This window comes from Hippopotamus amphibius, chromosome 6 (assembly GCF_030028045.1).
Source record: "Hippopotamus amphibius kiboko isolate mHipAmp2 chromosome 6, mHipAmp2.hap2, whole genome shotgun sequence".
NCBI lineage: Eukaryota > Metazoa > Chordata > Mammalia > Artiodactyla > Hippopotamidae > Hippopotamus > Hippopotamus amphibius.
Genome location: NC_080191.1, coordinates 153,110,594 through 153,123,463, shown reverse-complemented (window position 1 = coordinate 153,123,463; position 12,870 = coordinate 153,110,594). Strand labels below are relative to the sequence as shown.

Genomic DNA, 12,870 nt, shown 5'->3' with positions numbered 1-12,870 from the left:
GAGCCCGTGCTCCGCAGCAAGAGAAGCCCTCACACTGCCATGAAGAGTAGCCCCCACTTGCCACAACTAGAGAAAGCCCATATGCAGCAATGAAGACTCAACACAGCTATAAATAAATAAATAAATAAATAAATAAATAAATAAATAAATTTTTTTAAAAGGCACAGGGAAAGGATGTTATCATGTCTCCCTTCTGTTCAGGACTTGGAGAACTTGTACACAGTTTGTCATATGCACATACAGAATGAAGAAAATTATCTCACCATATACAAACAAAACATCTTCAATAGAGTAAAGAGGTAAATGTAAAAAACAAAACAAAACAAAAACTATAAACGTATTTGCAAACATATAGGAGAGTGTCTTTATTTCCTTAGGCTAGGGAAGCCTATCTTAAGCAAGGCACAGTACAAAACTTATTGAGGAAAAAGACTGATTTTTTTAACTACAGGAAAACTAAAACTTCTCTTTGATAAAAGACAACGCAAACAAAGTTGAAAGAAAATTGACATGCTGGGAGAATATATTTTCAACCAGTCCAACAGAAAAAAAAAATTAACAGTAAAGATATGTAAGGAATCCTAAACATAAAAAAGACCAAAAAACAAAAACAAAAAGAAAACAACACATTGAAGAGCAAATACCAGGTACCAATAATCATTTGAAAAGATGCTTTACCTCACCAATAATCAAGAAAAAGCAAATTAAAACAGCAATGAGATACTTTTAACTCATGAGACTGGCAAAAATCAACGTGATTAATGAGTCTCAGGAACATTGATAGAGTTATTCCTTCTGTATAATGTTAATGGGAATGTAGATGGTGATATCTTTCTGAAGGCTATTTGGCAGTAGCTATTACAATACACATTCCGTTCAACCCGGCAATTTCACCTCTAGAATTTTATCCTACAGAAATTTGTATGTATGCAAAAATGCATGGGCAAGACGTTTGTTAAAGCATTATTCATAGTAGGAAAATAAGAAAAAGAAAACTTAAATGTTCAACAATATTGGAGCATGAATTAAATTACAGTGCATCTGTGTCATAGACTATTCATGTAACAGTAAAAAAGAGTGAGATGAAAGTAATTAGAAACAGCAGAAAAAATATAAGCAAAACTCCATAATAAAAGGTGTGATGTTAATATTTTTTAATACACCATGATTTTGAGCAATCAGTAGACTGGACTAGGGAGCCTTCATTGTAATAATGACTATCAACAGCATTGTGTGTGACATTGGAACAACAGAGAAGGAAATATACCACATTGTTTATCTCTGCAGTGAACAATATTTACAGTCATGATCATGTAACTACTGTTTGTTACTTTTCATCTTTTAGAATCAGCCTGCAAAGCAAAAGACTTAGTTAAGGCTATAGAAGATTCAAAAAGTTACCAAAAATTGTTACCAACCATAACAATGTTACAATAAAAGTAACACTGGCATAATATGGTTGGTAGAAGGGATTGGGAAGCAGGATGGCCAGGGTCAGTGAGCTAACATCACTTTTTTTAAAATTTTTATTGGAGTGCAGTTGATTTACAATGTTGTGTTCGTTTCAGGTGTACAGCAAAGTGAATCAGTTATATATATAACTCCATTCTTTTCTCAAATTCTTTTCCCGTATAGGTTATTAAGTGTGCTAACATCTTTATCTCTCAGAGGAGGGAAAAACACTGTCGGGGGAGTTTTCTTGGCCTGTATTGTTTCAAATTTTTGTAGTGTGAATGTACTCATATATTCTTTGTGCCCTTAATAAATTTAAAATTTTTAATTCAATTTTTTAAGAAAAAGAAAACAAAGTGTGAGAATAATTTTTTGAAAGCTCTCAAAGATCTAATTGAAATATCTAGATATATCTGTGAGTGTATTTTTTATCCAATTATCTGGGGAAATCCTTCTATTTTCTACTTTAGTGTGCAAAGTAGAATAATTCTTGAAATTCAATACATTTAAAAAGTGTTTCCTAGTATATTCATATAAGGAATTCAAAGTGTTCCTTTTTAATTCCCCCTTTCAGATCAATGTGTATTAAGTAACACATTTGAAATTTCTATTAATATTGTAGTAATATAATACCAAATGAGAAAAACAGAACAGAAACATCACCCTGTGATGATTTTAAAAGCATTTAATTATCCAATATAATTATCTCTTAAGCCCCAATTATAATATATTATTACATTATTGAAATGCCAACTGTCTTGGGTCATAGATAAAAGTGGTAGCAGTAAAAAAAAAAATGCTCTCCTGGTCCAATAGTCAACATCTGTTTACTGTTTAAAAACACCTTGCTATCTTCCAAGTTCCTGAGCTAAGTGGCTTTCCAATCTCACGTTAAAATGAAGGGGGAAGTTGAGGCCTAAGAGTGTGTTAATAAGAACTATTTATACTCTGACTTATTATTTGTTCCCTCTGTATCTTCCTTAATGAGTAGGATGGTGCCTGCCATATCCTTACACAAAGCATCAAAAAGCTTCTGGCTCCTAGCGTCTGGAGGCTGCCGGCACTCTGCTGACTTCAGAGTCTTGGGCCCCAGGGGGTGAAATGACAGAGGCTGCTCATCACCATCAGCAGAGGAAAAAGCCAATGATGCCTGCCTTCTCCCCTCTGCCTCCAGATTTCTCACCCATGCATCTGACTGGCAGAGCCCAAATGGTATCTGAAACCCTGCCGGCAATGAAATATGAGAAACGTTGTCCTCAGGTTTCTAGACCCTGCAAAACGGGAGACATGAGTGTACAGGGGCCAGATACTCGTGGGCAATATCTGACCCACTTGTGTATTACCAAATTAATATGAGTAGCCGTGTTTGAGTAGAATAGAAGACGCATTAAATGTGTATACAGAACACCAATTACTGGTTGGAAAGAGTTGGAGAGGAGGAAGGAAAGAGAGAGAAAGCTAGACCTAAAGATGGAATCAGTTAAAGGGATGTTTGCTAGAGATCTGCAGTGGTCCTTACCCGGGAAAGTTACATCATGAAAGCAGTCCTTTAGGGCGGTGATATTGCTGATGCGCTAGAAAGGACTGTGTGTGTGTGTGTGTGTGTGTGTGTGTGTGTGTGTGTGTGTGTGTGTGTGTGTGAGTGAGTGTGTGTGTGGTGTGGGAGTGGAAAGAAAGGAGGGAGGGAGAGACTTGAAGTCAGGAAACCTTACTGTCCTTAGGGGCACTTTTAAGAATCCACACGTGAGATTTCAGAGGCTATAGATTAGGATAAAAGTGGCAAGAATGGAGGCAAAAGGGCACATGTGAGAGATATGGTCCATGCACCCAGAAGGAGAACCTTGTCCCCAGGAATGTTCTAGTGTCCAGCAGCAGCAGCCCCACCACCGGACTGATCTGTGCCTCCAACCCCTGTCTCCTGGAGGAACAGCCAGCCCACAGCAACCTCACAGCCTCAGCAACTAGCATAGCAGCAATCATCCTTTTCTAGGAATCCAGCTTTGCTTTTGCATTTTTATCTCCTTTTCCCATGCCTTTGGAGTGGTGACACTAAATATAGAAATGGGCACGATGAGCCACGGAGTTCTTTCACGTTCCCTCCATCTCCCACCGCCTAAAGGAGAACTTGCCTCAAATCCAACATTCTTACAACTCATGAACTGCACTTTCTACTCCAACCCCACTGGAACGCTGCTTCTATCAGGCCGATCCCACCATCCCTTCATTCAGTCACTCACCTGTGCTTCAGTCAGCAAATATTCATTGAGTAGCTACTCTGTGTCAGGCCCCACTGAGGATCTAAAAGTTAAAAGAACAACAATAAAAATTCCCGCATTATGGAGCATACACCCTGGTAGGGAGAGGCAAACAAAAAGTAAAGTATAGAGTACGTTGGGAGCTAAGTGCAAGGAAGAAGCAGTGCAATGACCACCTTTATAGAATTCTTTTTTGTTTTTGTTTTTGTTTTTTTTGCTGCTGCCTTTCTAAACCCAGGCTCCTTTTCAAGATTCAGAGCAAATTTTCTTTGTGCTCTGTGCTTTGCCTAGCCCTTTCAGCCCACAGCAGCCTCATGTTGCTCAGTGCTTCTTATCCTCTCATGTACTCATGCACACGATGCTCACTTCTGAAAAACATGTTCTAGGAAGAGATGTGGTTACATGTAAACATAAGACCTTGAGAATTTGTCTTTTAAGTGTTCAGTGATGGGAGGGAGTCGCGGAAGGGAGGGGATGTGGGGATATGTGTATAAATACAGCTGATTCACTTTGGTGTACCTCAAAAACTGGTACAAGAGTGTAAAGCAATTATATTCCAATAGAGAGCTTAAAAAAAAAAAGAGAGGGACTTCCCTGGCAGGCCGGTGGCTGAGACTCTGTGCTTCCAGTGCAGGGGGCACAGATTCAATCTCTGGTTGGGGAACTAAGATCCTGCATGCCTTTTGGTGCAGCCAAGGGGGGAAAAAAAGCAATAGTCTGGAAAAGCAATTCACTTTCCCATGTACCCTTGCTACTAGGTGGGTCCATGGGACACATATTGGCCAGTTAGAGGTTTCCTAGGAGCTTCTGAAAATACTTGTGTTTTCCTGGTATAAAAGGCAGACAGGACTGATACCACCCCACACTCTTCCTGGTTGAATCGAGGTATGATGCCTCTATAGTCAGAGCAGCCATTTGGGGATTAAAGGGAATGAGCAGGAAGGACAACAGAGACAGTGACCCTAACACTGTGGATCCGGATCGCTTGTTGTGGTGAAGAAGAAGGAGGAGGAGAGGAGGAGGAGCAGGAGAGGATTTCTGGCTTTGGTTTTTTTGTTTGTTTGTTTTCATATTTATTTATTTATTTATTTATTTATTTATTTATTTATTTAGTTGCTCCAGCTCTTAGTTGCAGCAGGCAGGTCCTTTGTTGTGGCACATGGGCTCCTTAGTTGTGGCATGCAAACTCTTAGTTGCAGCATGCATGTGGGATCTAGTTCCCTGACCAGGGATAGAACTCAGGCCCCCTGCACTGGGAGCGCAGAGTCTTAACCATTGCACCATCAGCGAAGTCCCCAGGATTTCTGTTTTTAAAAGTAATTTAAAACTGGTTTTAAATGTTCCTTGCAACTGGAAACATTCCTAACTAAATCAAAAGACAAGTGGGGTAAGCCCAGGCCTGAGACAAGAAAAGACCCCCTCATCTTTAGAAGCACGTATGCGTGAAAGGGTGGGCTCATCTTCTCATTAGGGGATCGACGAGGGTAAGAGTACAAGGATGTTGAACCCTAGAATCTGAGTCTGAAGGAGAGTTCTAGAACGGGAATAGAACAGAGAAAGTTGATACGTCATTCCTGGGCTCTCCCAATAATAGAATATTTGCCCAAGATAAGGCAAAACTAATTTGCCTTAACAGAATATGTTGTAACTTCACATTCCCGCAACAAAATGCAAAATTGGCACAAGAAAGGTATAGTGAGTGGTAAAGGGGGATTCAGCTTATCAAGGGTCTCTGTAGATAGAGGTCATTGTGCTAAAAGCAAAGCATCCGATACATTGGTAACTGTCGTCTCTTATAGGGTAAAGGAAACAACCAGATGAACTACTACTTTGTATTTAATTCTGAGAGAGAGAGCGAGCGAGTGAGCACTGTTTGTGAAATGGATGTGAAGTCTGAGGAGAAAGTGCTCAGGTCACCTTAGATGGTATGATACCCAACAATGTCCAAAGGGCTCCTAGACACCAGGAAATTAGATTTTAGGAAGCTGAAGGGAAAGATGAGTCTGATTCAATGGCCTAAATAAAACTCTAAAGGAAAGATTATTCTGAAAGTCTTTCAAAAGTGAAAATTTCAACTCAACAAATATTTAATCATCTCCAGCAACACGGGACAATCTATACCAGGAGCTATAAATTCCTTACTCTCAAGGAATGTATTGTCCATGGAGATAGGAAAAGGAGACAAGTACTCAAATGCACAGCTACCATTTATTGAGCATCTACTGTGAAAACAATGTGATTAATTATTTATATATAATATTTAAAATGTTTACAAGTGCTGTGCAAGATAGATATTATCCTCAGTTAACAAACAAAGAGACGATATGTTTAGACGGGTTGAATAAATTGCTCAAAGCCTCACAGCTCATGAGGAAGTGAGCCCCGGCCCCTCCTCTTGCATTTACTGGATCAGCTTGAGCCCAGGGGCATTATAAGGCAAAAGGACACTCTGCTCCCTTCTACTTTCTCCCATGTGTATTCAAGAACACTGAGAGTTCATTGGCACGGATTTGGCCCCTAAAACTAGAAGCTTTTAACAATTGACTGCAAAGGAATAAAATTGGTTCCATCTTTGAAATTGGAATATCTGCTAAACTCCTGGTAGGAGAACTCATTCCTTGAGTGAAGTCTTGTCATGATCAATCCTTCTATATTGAAAATCTTTCTCCTGAACTCTCAGGAGGGTAGGTAAATCAGCACTTAAAAAGCAACTGCTCAGCAACAGAATATGTAAAAAAGATTTTTCTTAGCATTCTAAGAGAACTTATATATTTGATAAAATAGATCGACTCTTTCATGTTGAAAATAACATAGTTGTGCAATGTGTTTAGAAGCCTAAAGTGTTAGTATGTGGATAAAATTATAACATAAGCATTTTACTCTAAACATTTAATGAATTATTATAATATAATAAATGGTTGGCTAAATAACACTGAAGACTTGACCAATCGTATATTGATCACATTTGTCATATATACGAGGGGGAGTCAAAAATTTTCTGCACTCTGGCTTAGGATGTATTTTAATTGACTCTTAGAAAAGACAAATACATCATTTTCTGACATAATCTCCTTGCTTTTCAATACACTTTGTCCATCTGTTAACAAGCTTGCATAGTCCCTCATTAAGAAATGTTTTAGGCTGAGCTGCGAGCCATGAATACACTGCTGTCTTCACTTCTTCATCAGAAGTGAATCTTTGTAGGGCTGCTTTCAGGGGACCAAAAAGGTGAAAGTCCAATGGAGCAAGATCAGAACTGTAGGGAGGATGCTTTAACACCTCAAAACGAAGTAATCCACAACAGACTTAGGTTTTGAAAAATTTGTGCAAGATGGGAACTGAAACAACTCACAGAAGAGTGTAAATGGAAGCATTTGGATATCTACAAACAAAATTTGGACCAATACTCTAAGGAAGGTGAAAGTTTCTTAAAGAGAATCATTACTGGTGATGAGACATGGATTCATCACCACAAGCCTGAGAGTAAACGGAAGAGTATGGAATGGAAACATCCTCAATCGCTGACCAAGAAAAAGTTCAGAAGTCAACCATCAGCTGGAAAATTGATGCTTACAGTTTTCTGGGATTCTCAAGGGCCAGTATTGGAACATTATCATGAAAAAGGTTCAACAGTCAACAGGGCTTGTTACAGTGAGATGCTTATTGAAGAGCTGAAGCCTAAACCAGATTAAATGGAGAGGACTGCTATCCAAGGGCGCTGTGATCTTGCATAACAGTGCATGTTCGCACACTTCTGCCCACACTGTCAACACTCTGCAAAAACTTCATTTTGAGGTGTTAAAGCATCCTCCCTATAGTCCTGATCTTGCTCCATCAGACTTTCACCTGTTTGGTCCCCTGAAAGCAGCCCTACCAGGATGAAGATTCACTTCTGATGAGGAAGTGAAGACAGCGGTGCATTCATGGCTCACAGCTCAGCCTAAAACATTTTTTAATGAGGGAACACGAAAGTTTGTTGACAGATGGACAAAGTGTATTGAAAAACAAGGAGATTATGTCAAAAAATGATGTATTTGTCTTTTCTAAAAGTCAATTAAAATAAATGCTGAGCCAGAGTGCGGATAATTTTTGACTCACCCGTGTATGTATCTTTTTTTAATGTGAGTGAAACAGGCTAAACACTCACTTTCTTCATTCTAGCAGTTAATCCTTGACTGAGTTATTGGAAAATTAAATTTACACTCCTATTATTTACCTATGGAAATTCAACTTGCATGTTTTAATAAAAAAAAGAAGAAGAAGAAGAAAGCTAGTGAGGCTACTAGATGTGAGGAGTCTAGGAATTACATCTTCAGAGGTTCACTGACTCTGCTTAAGAGGATGCCAACAAGAGGTAGGTTCAGCCAAAGAACTTCACTGAAGTGAAAGAGCCACATAACTAACCACATCCTATTTCCTGTATATTCCTGGAAGGGGAAAATGTACAATAAACTGAACATGGAGATTACATTATAACACTTTTAGTGTACACAACACCAGCTTTCCTGAAAATTGAGGGAAAGTTGTTCATGCTTTTCTTTTAATGGCCAAAAAGGACTATGTTTAGAAGTAAATAATGATGCAGGGACTTCCCTGGTGACGCAGTGGTTAAGAATTCACCTGCCCATGCAGGGGACACGAGTTTGATCCCTGGTCCAGTAAGATCTCACATGCCATGGAGCAGCTAAGCCCGTGTGCCACAACTACTGAGCCTGCACTCTAGAGCCCGAGTGCCACAACTACTGAAGCCTGTGCGCCTGCAGCCTGTGCTCCGCAACAGGAAAAGCCATCACAGTGAGAAGCCCACGCACCACACCAAAAGTAGCCTCCGCTGGCCGCAACTAGAGAACGCCCACACGCAGCAATGAAGACCCAACACAGCCAATTAATTAATTAATTAATTAATTTAAAAAGAAGTAAATAATGATGCAATTTGGTCCATTCACATCTCTCTATATGTAGAGAAATTAGAGAAAAGCACAAAGCACATTTAATCAGTTATTTGCATCATACAGAGACATACATGTATAGAATTGTCAACATTCCATCACTGTGAGGTAAGGCCTGGCATAAGGTGGCAAAATTGGGGATTAGCATCCAGCCTGCTCCCTCTGGCCATGCCCTGGGCCCTGGCCAGTGATGGGGCCCCGTGGAGGAAGGTGTATTTAGTTCTAACTGGTACACCCAGAGGAGACACAAAGACCTGGGTTTGCTGGCTGAGGTCTCGATGGCTCCGGTCCCGTGAGTAAGAAGGACAAATGAAGTAACACAGAAAGAGACTTTCTCATGGGGTCATAGGAATGATTGTATAAACTGGCCCTCCTGAGCTCTGTGCATTCTGGACAGCATGGATCTGAGGCTGCAGAGTATAGGGCTACATTGTTGGTGCTTTGCTAGAGGGAATGGGGTGGACCTGTTCCTGTGCAAAACATGCACTTGTTTGCCAGAAGGCGTTTATATGACTGGCCTGGCTCTCAAAGGGTATCACCTTATTTGAAAACCATAGACCCCTGGCCAATACTACTTTATGGCTCTAATGGGAAAAATACTCACTGATTTGCTCTCTTCCCACCTCCTTATAGTTCCTTTCTCCCCCTTGACTGTAAGTACTCCTTGACCTAGAATCCCAGGGTGTTAGAAACTGAGAATCCTTTGAGACCAAACCCGGCAGCCTCTTGCTTTCCGCATGATAGGACGGAGGCCACTTTGTGCTTCTGCCCCACTTAATTCTTCTGATATCTGCTCATATTTTACATCATTCACAGCTCTTGGAAAAATATGAGCTAGAAAAATTTTGCTCACTGTAAATCTTGCTCTGCCTAGTCCCGACCCAAAACTAAGGATGATGAGAAGAGAAAGAAAGAAAGTGAGAAACGTATTTTGAAAATTGAAAGCATTGGTGACATTCATTATATTATTTGTATGCCATACAAACCTTTTATTTCATTAGTTCAAAACGTCTCTGAGAGCAGGGGCTGTGTCTTTTAAATTATCTTTTAATATCTGTGGACTCTAGCACAGTATCATGAATGCCCAGGAACTTAATAAGTTTATTTATTTGTTGATGATGAGCCACTCCATCCCCTGGCCTCCTAGCAGCATCTCACATAATCATCTCAGACAGACAAGAATCTATCCTGCTTTGAAAGACCTCCAGGGAGTGAGACTCTAAACCTTCTTCCATAATTCATTTCAGTGTCTAATAAGGCTTAGCGTCTGCTGGGAGATTCTTCCCAAGAAGGTGGCATTTAGGAATGTGGCATAGGCAACACTGAGCTCCCTCTAAGACACTGGAGCCAGTCACTTCAATGACTAGGCGCTACCCTGGGGGGTGGGCACTGGTGGGGAAGGTAGTTGTATGAGGAAGAAAACGGGTGGAGATTCGGTTTCTTTCCAGCTCCTAGGAAGGGGCACTGTTCACCCTTGCTAGCAGAGCTGCCCGGTGTTAAGGATCTGGGGTGGGTAGAAGTCAGAAGCTGTGGAGCTGGGGAGAGCTCTATGACGGAGGAGCGCAAGTCTGGCTACCCAGCTGTTTACATCCCTCCCTGGAGCTGACTGTGATGATAAAATTGCCATTAGTATGCTCCAGTAATATTCCACGGTCATCGGTGTTAGCTCCTGTTAATAGAAAAGGAATATGCATACCCTCGCCATGCTACAAGTGAGATGAATGCTTCCTTTGCTCTGTGTGTCTGTGTGTGTGTGTATGTGTGTGTGTGTGTGGGGGGGTGCACACACACATGTACAAATGAAAGGGTTTGTGGAGGTGCGGACCTGGAGTGACAGGAGGTGAATAAAAGAAGGATTCGTAGGACCCTAGCAACGTCTCAGGCCAAAACAGACTCCGGCAAGGGATCCAAATGAGGGCTGAAAATCAAAGCAGATGCCCAAAGGAACTGCAAAGTCGGTGGAAGCCTGAGACGGGAAGTGGGAGGGCAGAGTCGGAGGCAGAATAAGGATTGAAGTGAGGAAGTACAGGTCAGAGAAAGGAGGCCTGCTGCGAAATCCGGCGCTGGAAGGGATGAAACAGAAGTGAGCCTCCAGCAAAACGGGTTGGCAAGATGGAGTTAAGAAGTGAGCTTCAGCTTAATGGTTGGGATACAGAGCCGGACCTCCGTCCACCTTGTGGCCATGTCCTGGGCTAGTGGAGGGGCTGAGGAGTGCTGTGAGCAGAGGACCTAGGCCGAACGGAGGCAGGTTGGTGGCCTGGCCTCCCTGCCAGGGGCCTGGGATGAAATGCGACTGGATGAAGCAGGTGCCACTGGTTAGATCGGAGAAAGTATTTGGACCAGGAACAACCAAGACAAGTTTCAAATTCTGTTGTGCCCTGACTGGCAGAGAGAACGAGGCCTGCATCTAGCTAGAAGCTTGTGTCGAGGTAGCCAAGACCAGGCGAGGCTGAGGCACACAAGGCCCGTGGAGGGAACTGGTACCTCAACAACAACCAAGTAATCAGTCACTTAGGAGAATCTAGGTCCGTTTGAGTGAAAAGCACCCGGGTCCACCGTGCCGTAGACCATCCTTCTCAGGGTCCCCACAAACGGGGAAGGCAGTTGATTGGAGGACAGTAGGAAGCAGTGGAATGAAAACCCTAGGATAACACAAGAAGCCCGAAGTGGTCTTAGGAGCTTGGAGAGGAAGTGTGGGTGGAGGGGTGAGTCATAAATAGTGGTTTGTAAGCCTTCTAAGGACTGTCAAGCCCTTCGAGCAGAACAAAGGCTCCATACACTTGTTCCAGCCCCTGTTTCTTATTAGCCCCCACAAGTCATTTTCTATAGCCCTGCGGGAACCTGATGTTACTTTGCTCAAATTGTAAATGATTTATTTTATGAATGCTGAATCACAGGACCGTGGTTATAGGAAATAATCTTCACATGTAAGAATCCCTGATATACTCCCTGAATACTTCTTTTTCTCCCTCCCTTGTGTGTGTGTGCGTTGATTGGGACATCTGTTCTAGATATCAGCATCATCTTTAAAGCACACATTTTGGGGTGCTTTCGGGTCAAAAACTTGAATTCAAGTCCAAAGCTGGCCAGAGCCCTAAATACCGTGTCTGCTTTTCTCGGCACTTTCCAATTTCTTTGGCAAATATCTGAGAAAAATAATGAAATACCACTTATTATTAAACACCTTGGTTATGCTGGGCCTTTTGTACACTTTTGCTTAGGTGTTATTATATATCTGTTTTATATTAAATCAAGCTGGAGCATTTAACGTATTTACCAAATGCAAACCTGATCTGAGACAATACTGGGATTTCCATAACACTATATTAGCTCCGCTATTTCCTCTATAAATCAGGGATATATTTGTATCTATATAGATATAGATATCTGAGATGATACACTTTAGAAAACAATGTTTTACCACATACTGGTCTAGGCTTAAGAAATTGAGGGGGTGTGAGCATGGATCTTATTTATTACTATTATCCTGATCTCATATTTTTGAAAGATTAGAGAAAAGGGAATCCTTTTTCTGTATTTTGGATGTGTTTTATACTCCTCTTTTTAAGCACTTCTCAACGTTCTCACCTGCTACCCTTAATGGCAGCACACGTGCCCCCGTAGGCTGACTGGGGTGAGGGATGGGGCTGGCGGAGTCTGAGAGGGGTCCTACATTTGCTGCCCACAGCTCAAAAGGTATTTAAATTTTCTTGTATCTGAAAACTCCGTAATATCTATTGGCTGTGCTATAAAAATAGCCCCGCACACACACATGCTACACCCATGAATAAACTGACCCTTCAGAGCAGTGTACTATGTGTATCTAATAGCATTGTTCTCATGTTCCTACTAATTTATCAGCTTGAATAGTTTGGCATCATGCTTATGCATTGGTTTTGTTTTGTTTTGTTTTGTTTTGTTTCTAGTCAATTTTTTAAGTGTACAGCATTCTAAAAGACTCCAAATGAAAAGCTGATCTACTGTTCCGGATGTATGTGATAATAATAGCTCACCTTGAGTGCTTACTCTGGGCCTTGTCCATTAATAAATAAAACAAGCATAATTTTTGCCATCAAGAAGTTTATGGTCTAGGGAACCCTCCTACACAGTTGGTGGGAATGTAAATCGGTACAGGCACTATGGAGAACAGTATAGAGTTTCCTTAAAAAAACTTAAAATAGAGCTACCATATGACCCAGCAATCCCACTCCTAG

The 12,870-nt window shown here is 41.2% G+C and overlaps 1 long non-coding RNA gene across 1 annotated transcript in view; it reads right to left on the bottom strand.

Moving 5' to 3' along the window:
• Positions 1–12,870, bottom strand: part of LOC130855131 (uncharacterized) — a 96,346-nt gene that overhangs the window by 69,152 nt on the left and 14,324 nt on the right. Inside the window, exon 2 of the long non-coding RNA XR_009054230.1 lies at positions 3,690–3,750. This is a non-coding gene — a long non-coding RNA (uncharacterized LOC130855131). The remainder of the gene's footprint in view (positions 1–3,689; positions 3,751–12,870) is intronic.